This window comes from Cebus imitator, unplaced genomic scaffold (assembly GCF_001604975.1).
Source record: "Cebus imitator isolate Cc_AM_T3 unplaced genomic scaffold, Cebus_imitator-1.0 Scaffold573, whole genome shotgun sequence".
NCBI classification, from domain to species: domain Eukaryota; kingdom Metazoa; phylum Chordata; class Mammalia; order Primates; family Cebidae; genus Cebus; species Cebus imitator.
In genome coordinates this window covers 306,931-316,078 of record NW_016107888.1, presented here as the reverse complement: position 1 = coordinate 316,078, position 9,148 = coordinate 306,931, and the positions used below count along the sequence as shown (strand labels likewise).

The 9,148-nt window shown below is 50.2% G+C and overlaps 1 protein-coding gene across 2 annotated transcripts in view; it reads left to right on the top strand.

The window, feature by feature from the left end:
• The first annotated feature begins 594 nt into the window (after nt 1-594).
• MEOX1 (mesenchyme homeobox 1) overlaps nt 595-9,148 on the top strand; it is a 61,803-nt gene continuing 53,249 nt past the window's right edge. For both annotated transcript variants that reach the window (XM_037734090.1, XM_037734087.1), the window contains exon 1: nt 595-752. The gene's annotated coding sequence lies outside the window, so the exon portion shown is untranslated. The remainder of the gene's footprint in view (nt 753-9,148) is intronic.

Below are 9,148 nucleotides of genomic sequence, written 5' to 3'. Positions count from 1 at the left end.
TTTGAGACCAGCCTGGGCAACATGGCAAAAGCCAGTCTCTACAAAAAATGCAAAAATTAGCTAGGTGTGGTGACACCGCCTGTGGCCCCAGCTACTTGGGAGGCTCAGGTGGAAGGACTGCTTGAGCCCAGAGGTTGAGGCTGCAGTAAGCTGAGATTGTGCAGGACACTCCAGCCTGAGTGAAAGAATGAGACCCTATCTCTAAAAATAAAATAAGCATGCACAGTATCTATTAATGTAAATTACTTGGCAATATGGGCAGTGATTAAGAGGGTAAAATCTGGTTCCATCACTTACCAGACTTTGAAGAAGTTATTTAACTTCTCTTTGCCTCAGTTTCCTCATCTGCAAAATGGGGACAGTAACAATAACTGCTCCTAGGTTTGTTGTTCAGGTTAAATAAATTTATATACCATAAGGCACTTCAAGAAGGGGTAGTCAGAGTGTTTGCTTCCATTCCCAGGAGCTGGGAGGCCTCACCCAGGAGCTGGCGGAGCCTCTGGCCCTGGCTGCGCAGACCTGACTAGCCTGGGCTGGCTGCAGTAGCTGGCCCTGAGCACTGACCCACTCGCCCACTGCCCTCGGAAGCCTCACTTGGCTGACAAACAGGAAGGTGGCAGGGCTGCCTGCGTGCCCCTGCCGCCCCCACAGCCCTGTGTCTGGCCCCAACCCTCATCTCTACTCGCAGCTGCGGTGAACTTGGATGGTGCTACTGTCACCGCAAACCACAGTCCATCACGAATTGCCGTGTGGTGAGTAGTGAGCACATTTATAATTGATGAAATCAGGGGGCGAGAGCTCATTGCTGAGATGATCGGTAAACAAAACCCTGGTCCTTTGGTGCGGGGGGGGGTGTGCTTGAGAGTAAACAGGGGGACAGGAATGGGGGTTCAACTCCCCTGGAGAGTACATGATAGGTCTCACCCACCAGCTTTTGCTTTTAGTATTAAACTTATTTTGAAGAGCTTCAATCCCATAGAAAAGTTGCAAGAATATACAAACTCCCATAGATTTTTTTTTTTTTTTTAAGACCAGGCCTGAGTCTGTCATCCTGGCTGGAGCACAGTGGTGCAATCCTAGCTCACTGCAGCCTCGAACTCCTGAGCTCCTGTGATCCTCCCACTTCAGTCTCCCAAGCAGCTGGGACTACAGGCATGCACCACTATGCCCACCTAATTTTTACATTTTTTTGTAGAGATGGGGTCTCACTATGTTGCCCAGGCTGGTCTCAACTTCTGGCCTCAAGTGATCCTCCTGCCTCAGCTTCCCGGAATGTTGGGATTTATTTACAGGTGTGAGTCACTGCACATGGCCTAATAATTATATTCTTCAGTCTTTTCTTATTAGTCTATTCTTAGTCTTCTGATTCTTCTTAGTCTCATTCTGCAGAGATCATGACCTTCACCCCTAAATACTTCAAGGACGTTCTCTATACCTATAAGAATGACTAACTTCAGGACATTTAACATTAACACAATGCTAATATACAGTCCATGTTGAAATCCTACTAATTATCCAATACTATCCTTTTTAGCCACCCTTTTTTCCCATTCAAGCCTGATTAGCCTTTCAATAGTCAAGGTCCCAGGTAATTGTCACCCTTGGTCCCCCACCCTGCTGCTGGCTAGAATCTCACAGTCAGGTAGGAGCGATGAAGTCAGGTCAGAAAACAAGGCCAAGCTTAGGATAACAACTGAAGCCAGATGTAGAATCTGGCTAATGTCTGGGAGCCCTGGAAGCTGTTTCCAGAAGGTCCCCAGGGATGGGAGCCCAGGTGAGCAGGGAGAGGGGCATGGAAGTTCTTACTGGGAGCCCAAGGGAGACAGGAGGCTCCCATACTCTGTCACAGCAGCCAATCCCTGGGCATGGGCAGGTGGTGGCAGGAGAGATGTTAGGAAGACAGGGAGGAGACCATAACATTTCAGGCACAGAAGCCGGCAGAAGAGAGACAGCTCTCCGTATAATGTCATCGCATAATGCTAATTGGTTAGTCTGTATATTTACTTAACAAATGTCTATTGCACCCTTACTATATGCCAAGAACTATTTTAAGTGCTGGGAATGCAGACCCAGTTCCAGCCCTAAGGTGTTTATGTTCTATTGGGAGATGGGACAGTTTGCATTGTTGTAAAAACAGTCACCCCCTCACCCCTCCTGCTCCCCTTCACAACAGGTGTAAGAGAGTAAACTTGCCCACTCCACTGCTATTACACTTGGCCATGAGACTTCTTTGGCCACTAGAATGTTAGCAGTGTGTCATGATCACCCTTAACCGTGCTGTGAGGTTTGGCTTGGCTTTTAAGTTCCTGCCATTCTCCAGGAGAAGCACGTGGCCCAGGGAGCTGCTGGTCCAAGGAGAATGGAGAGAGACATGGAGCCAACCCAAAACCAAGCCACAGCCTGGAGCTGCCCTGCTCATGCTGACACATAGACTCACAAATAAGAAAGATCAGCACTTGTTGTTTGGAGCCTCTGAGTATCAGGGTGGCTTGTTACACAGCATCATTTTGACAGTAGCTGACTAAGATGGGTGGAGACAGAATATAAACAAGCCAACTAACACATCTGTGATGTCAGGATAGGAACAGGAAGACAAAAAAAGCAGGAGAAGAGGAAAAGAGTGGTGAGTGCTGTTATAGATAGGGCAGCCAGGGGAGGCCGCTGATAAGGGAGCAGAGATCTGAAGGAAGCGGGGAAGGGAGTCGTGTGGTTTTCCAGGGCAGGGATTTCTCAAGGAGGAAACAGCAAGCATGTAGGTCCCCAGGCAGGCACGTACTGAGCCCAGGTGCAAGCCTGTGTGGCCGGAGCAGAAGGAGCCAGCGGGGCCAGGGTGGGGTGATAGGAGATGGCTCAGAGAGAAGGCTGGGGCCAGATCCAGTGGGAAGGACTGGGACATTTCTTCACATCGTCTCGTGTAACTTGTTCCTAGCTGTCTGAGGAAAGAGCGGACATGCAGAAAAGTTGCTGGTTGAGCTCTCTGGTTTGGGATTAGCACTGGCAGTGCCACTGTTAGCCACATTCAAGCCAGGGTTCCAGGGGCCTTCTCTCAGCCTCATGCCCCTGCTTTTCCTTGAGATTCTCCCCTCTCTTGTCCCCTCCCTATCTTGGCTCTCTGCCCACCTCCCAACACCTTCAGCTCCCCTTCTGCTCCCCTCCTAAGTCTCCTGGACCTTCCTGGCTCTTAACCCTCAACCCTCAACCCTCAGCCCCTTCAGCTCTCAAGGTGGGGACCACTCCCACCTCTCCAACCCTGTTCCAGAACCCTGGGCATTCTGTCACTAGCTCCCTGCTTGGTCCTGTCCCCCACAGTGGTCCTGTCCCCAATGGAGCAAAAGGGCCTGTGGTCCTTTCACACTGGGCATGCCTCAAACTGAGCCCATCACCAGGGAAGGGCCCTCAGGGGACTATCTGAAACCTGGGGAACTTCTTAGATCCCTCTACAAAGTAGAGCCAGTGGCCCAGCCAGTGGCTCCATTTTCCTAAGATACTGATTTCGACATGTCACCCCCAGCCTCCTGTCTTGGATGGGGGCTCTTCTCTATGGGATGAAGGAAGCCTCCTCAGCCCAGCACTGAAGGTCTTCTCTCGTCCCATCTCAGCTTGACTTTGCGCCAGCTCCTACCGCCAGCCAAGCTGGACTCCCTCCCTCCCCATGCCTCAAGCACACTCTGCTTCTACGTCCTTACTCAATCAGGGCCCTTTGCTCAGTGGGTGTTTGCTGAGGCCCTACTGTGTGCAGGCGCTGTCCGGGGTGCTGGGCACAGAGGGGCAGCTGGCAGACTTATATTCATAGAGCCCACTCTGGTGCCTCCCTGCGCCTCCCCGTCCTTCCCTTCCCTCAGGCCGGCCACCTACAGCCTCCATGACCAATGCCTCCCTGCTCCTTGATCACTGGGCAGGTAAGCATACCTTGCCTTGTGTCTGATCGTTCTTTTAAATGAAGATTTCCATTTTTAATGATAGAAGTGACACATCCGCATTGTGAAAAATACGGAGAGCATGGAAAAGAAAGAAGCCAAAGAAATTATATAATCTGGCTAAGAACATACAGAAGCCTCTCTTAAAAAGAGGTGTCCTCAGCTGCTCGCCTTCAATACGCCTTCCTCGCAGAGGAGGCAGCCTTGATTCCTGGGTGGGAAATGCCAAAAATGACGGAATCAAAGCCTTTTCTGGAAGTGGGCAGAGATTTCTAGGGGTGGGGAAGAGAGAAGAGAGAACTTAAGAGAATTGAGCTCTTGATGGAATGTGGGGGTAAGGGGCACAGAGAAGAGAGCCGGAGACCTAGAGGTCTAGGAGAACATGTTAAAACTGAGGGCCAGGGCCCTGGGAAAGGAGCCCAGAAGCCCCGGCTCTTTCCCTACTTGCTGGCTGTGTCCCTGTGACCTTGAGCGAGCCCCTTGGTCTCTCTGAGATGCCGTATTTTCCCTTTGTAACGTCTGACACAAACGGAAGAGCATGCTGCTGTCCTGGGTAAGCCCCTCGTCTGGGTCCTGGCTCTGGTCTGCTACTGAGCTCTGGAGGACAAGGGTCACATTTACTCCAGTTTCTCTTCTGCACGCCCCAGTGCCCACCACAAGCGCAGTGGGAATGTGAACACATTTATTATACACCTTGTGCATGTGGGACACTCTGCTGGGGTCTCACACATATGACTAGAAGGAACTTTGGAGGCCAGATCCACCCTTTACACAGATGGGGAAAATCAAGGCTCACACCACCAGGTGAGCCGGGTGGTATCTTGACACCTCCAGGCAGTGACAGAACCAGGACGCAGACTTTGAGGAATGAGCGAATGAGAGAACGAATTAAAATGAGGCAACAGTCAGCATGAGCAAGGGCTGATCTCTGGTGGGTCTTAGCCTTGACTGTGCTCACCACTGGCCCTGCGGCACTACTGTCTCTCCAAGGAGCACGGAGGCAGCCCCTGTGTGGGGCATGGCACAGACCCCAGGGCCCAGGCAGGCAGGGGATGTGCCGGTGATCCTTGCCATGGGCCGCCAGCTTTGCCACCCTGCTTCAGGGCCCTGTGCTCTCCCCAGGCTGCAGGATGCCACTCCCAGGCACTCTGGCCCTGTTTCTTACCAGGCTGCTCTGGGATGGCAGCGTCCCAGCACCGCTATAAATAGCATCTCTCCTGGGCCCCAGACGGCCAGTTGGCAAACACTATAATTTGCTGAAAAGTTTGGAATGTGTCTATAAATGAAGAAGGCAAATGAGACCAGCCATGAGGGGGAGCAGCCGGCGCATCCATTTCAGAGAAAGGCTAAGCCTCTCTCCTGCTTCTTGCCAACGTCTTTACGAGGGCACTGCAGGCAAAGCTTCAGGGAGAGGGGACAAACGTGAGTCTAGGAAGGAAATATTGTCATTTTTGGCATCAGCCGCAGCGGCTACCTCTTGTACTGGCCTCACCCCTGACTTTCCTGTCCTAACCAAAGGATGAGAGGAGCTGCCACTGCTTAACCTTTTCTTGGGCTGAGCTGACGAAATTGAAGATGTGGTGAGCATGCGAGGATTGTGAAAGTCAGAAGGAAACCCCAAAATAATTTCATTAAATAGCTTTATCCAACCTCCCCCAGTTTGCAAATGAGGAAGTGACTTGACAAAGGCTAAACACCAGTTGAAGCAGAACCAGACATCGGCCAAGGTCCCTGGGCTCCCAGTTGAGTGCCGGGTGGTGAATCCCAGGCCTGCTGAGGGCCAGCTCTCTTAGGGAAGCAGGAAGGGCCCCAGGCTCTCCCATCATGCTGAAGGTTGATGCCTGACAAGTCCCTGCAGCTTCCTGTTGCTCTGCTCTGATTCTCATTCTACTCCAAGGAGGCACAGCCGCCATTATCCTGACTTTATGGCTGAACAGACTGAGCTTCAGGGTAGAAACTCTTCCTCAACCACAAAGCCAGGGGAAGGCTTGAGTAGAATTCAACACTCTGTCCCCAAGCCAGGAGCGGGCTTTTCCCACCTTCAGATAGAACTCATTGCCTCAAAAGCCACCTTTATTGTTCTTTGTCTTATCTTCTGGGGTTGTGATTTTCCCTTTAGGAAAAATCATGGACAGCAGCAGTAGACTGATTCTCAAGAATTCTGAGGGCCATGCCTGTAATCCCAGCACTTTGGGAGGGCAAGGCGGGTGGATCACCTGAGGTCAGGATTTCGAGAACAGCCTGGTCAACATGGTAAAACCCCGTCTCTACTCAAAATACAAATATTAGCCAGGCATGGTGGCGGAAGCCTGTAGTCCCAGCTACCAGGGAGGCTGAGGCAGGAGAATCGCTTGAACTGGGAGGTAGAGGTTGCAGTAAGCTAAGATTGTGCCACCGCACTCTAGCCTGGGCAACAGAGCAAGACTCTATCTATCTCAAAAAAAAAAAAAAAAAAAATTCTGAGGCAGAGCCCCAGATCAGCAGTCTCACTGTATGATCTTGAGCAAGCCACTTCCCCTCACTCACCCTAAATTTATCCTTATGTAAAACTATAATAGAAATAAAAGCTTCTGGCTAGGTGCGGTGGCTCACACCTGGAATCTCAGCACTTTGGGAGGTCGAGGCAGGTGGATCACCTGAGGTCAGGAGTTTGAGACCAGCCTAGCCAACATGGTGAAACCCTGTCTCTACTAAAAACATAAAAAAATTACCCAGGCATGGTGGCAGTCACCTGTAATCCCAGCTACTGAGGAGGCTGAGGCAAGAGAATCCCTTGAACCCGGGAGTCGGAGGTTGCAGTGAGCCGTGATCACGCCATGGCACTCCAGCCTGGGTGACACAGCAGGACTCCATCTCATAATAAATAAATTAATTAAATTAAAGCTTCCATTCACAAAGCACCTGGTCACAGGCTTTGTGTGCATTTGTTCTCTTTGTCTTTGTAACAACTGGACGGGGAAGATATATTCCTATCCTATTTTACAGATGAAGAAATTGAGGCAGGGGGTTAAGTGACTTGTCCAAAATCTCACCATATTTTTACAAGGTGGAAACCCACTGCACCAGATGCTCTGAGGTCCTTTACAGCCTTAGTAATTCTGCCTTTTGTGGCTCCAAACACAACAGTAACTAGCAATGGCTCACTTGGTGGCTCTCAGCTCTTGGCAGCTGAGAGGCTTCGTTTGGGGACAGGATAAGACAAGGAATAGGGAAAGTTCACATCTGTGAAGAGTCTTTGCAGAGGGGGAGCCAGGATGCCCTGTCTTGACCCACCCGCCACGGCCATCTCTCTCTGCAGAAGGCACCTGCTGCCCTGTGGGGCCACTTAGTGATAACTGTGGCTGAAAAGTGACATCTCGTGTCCAGTTATAGAACTGCACTGTGGGAGAACTCCAGGACAATGAGGAGTGGAGGCAAATATTCTGTTGTTATGCACTTGAAGGCTCTTTTAAATTATTTATAAGGTTTTAAAAACACACAGGTGCCAGGGTCTCAGACCTAGAGAACCAGCATCTCAGGAAGTAGGACATAGATCTGTTTTTTTTAAGACTCAGGCGATTCTGTGGCAGCCTAGCTGAGAACCCCAAGTGTACACAGCTTTTAAGGGGGTGCCTGTGTGCTGGTCAGAGCGTCTCAGTTGCAATACCTCCACCTGGTGTTACACTTCTGTCTGGGCTACCAGAACATTCTAGGCAGCTGACAGAAACAAATCCATTAGGCATGATTTATCAAGGAAAATCTAGCTGCACCTTACATTTGATTTGTGCTTTATTAAGAAATAAAATGGCCAGGTGCAGTGGCTCACACTTGTAATCCTAACACTTTGGGAAATGAAGGCAGAAGGATTGCTTGAACCCAGGAGTTCAAGACCAGCCTGAACATCGGGAGACCCTGTCTTTAAAAAAAAAAAAATTAATAGCAGGGCATGGTGGCATTAACCTGTAGTTGCAGCTACCGGGGAGGCTGAGGTGGGAGGTTTGCTTGAGCCCAGGAGATCAAGGCTGTAGTGAGTCATAAATTCGCCACTGCACTCCAGCCTGGGTGACAGAGTGAGACCCTGTTTCTTAAAAAAAAAGAAAGAAAAGAAAAAGAAATCAAATGGCAGCTGGTAAAAACAAATAAGTATAGAAATAGAATGAGTTATTTTAGAGAAATGTCAGTGAAGTTCAGTCCATGTGTAGAGGATACAGAAGTCTTTTTTTCTTTAATGCGTTGGCTCTCAATTGGGGGCAGTGTCTGGAGACATTTTATGGCTGTCACAACTGGAGGGTGCAACTGGCATCTGGAGGGCAGGGGCCAGGGATGTGGTGGAGCATCCTATAATGTACAGGACAGCCCCCCACGACAAAGAATGACTCCCCCAAATGTCCGCAGTGCTGAGGCTCCAAGGCCCTGTTCCATGAGCACAAGGGACTCCCGTTTTCAGGTCCCCTGAGGGTGGGGACTCTGCTGTCTTCATCCTCTCTACGAGGACCTGGCAAGAGACAGGGGCTTAGTACATGCTGTGTGACAGAAGTGCAGTGAGGGGCATTTTGAGAAAAATTACCTAGTGTGGACACATTTGCAAACCTCCCTACTATGCACACTCCTGGGTGCTTTCTACATGGCATAGACTGTGAAGCTAAAAGAAATCTCGTTTGTCGGCTGGACGCTACCCAAGTAGACCAAACGCAACCTGGGAGTCAGGGGAGAGGGGTGTAAGGAGGAATCAGACCCCGTAGAAATGGGTTAAACCTCACCTCCTTCAAGCTGTGTGTCCTTGGGCAAGTTGCATAACTTCTCTGGGCCTTAGTTTCTTCCTCTGTAAAATGAGGCTAACACACCTCACAGGCTGTTGTGAAGGTTACGTGGCACCGTGCACAAACAATGCTGAGCGTGGCCCTGGAGGTGCTGATTAAATGTTAGCTATGATTGGTGCCATCAAGACTGAGGTCTGGATTGGTTGGGTGTGGTTGCTGTGTTTCCAGAGACAAGCTGTCACCCACATTGTATCTGAACACGAGTAATGATGGTGCAGAACGAATACATTGGGTAGAGGCAGAAGGCCTCGGACTCACTGACTCAGAACCTCCGTGGGAGGGGCCTGGGAATATGCATCTGTAATAAACTCCAGGTTGATTCTCTTTTTTTTTTTTTTTGAGATGGAGTTTCGCTCTTGTTGCCCAAACTGGAGTGCAATGGTACAATCTCGGCTCACTGCAACCTCTGCCTTCGGGGTTCAAGAAATTCTC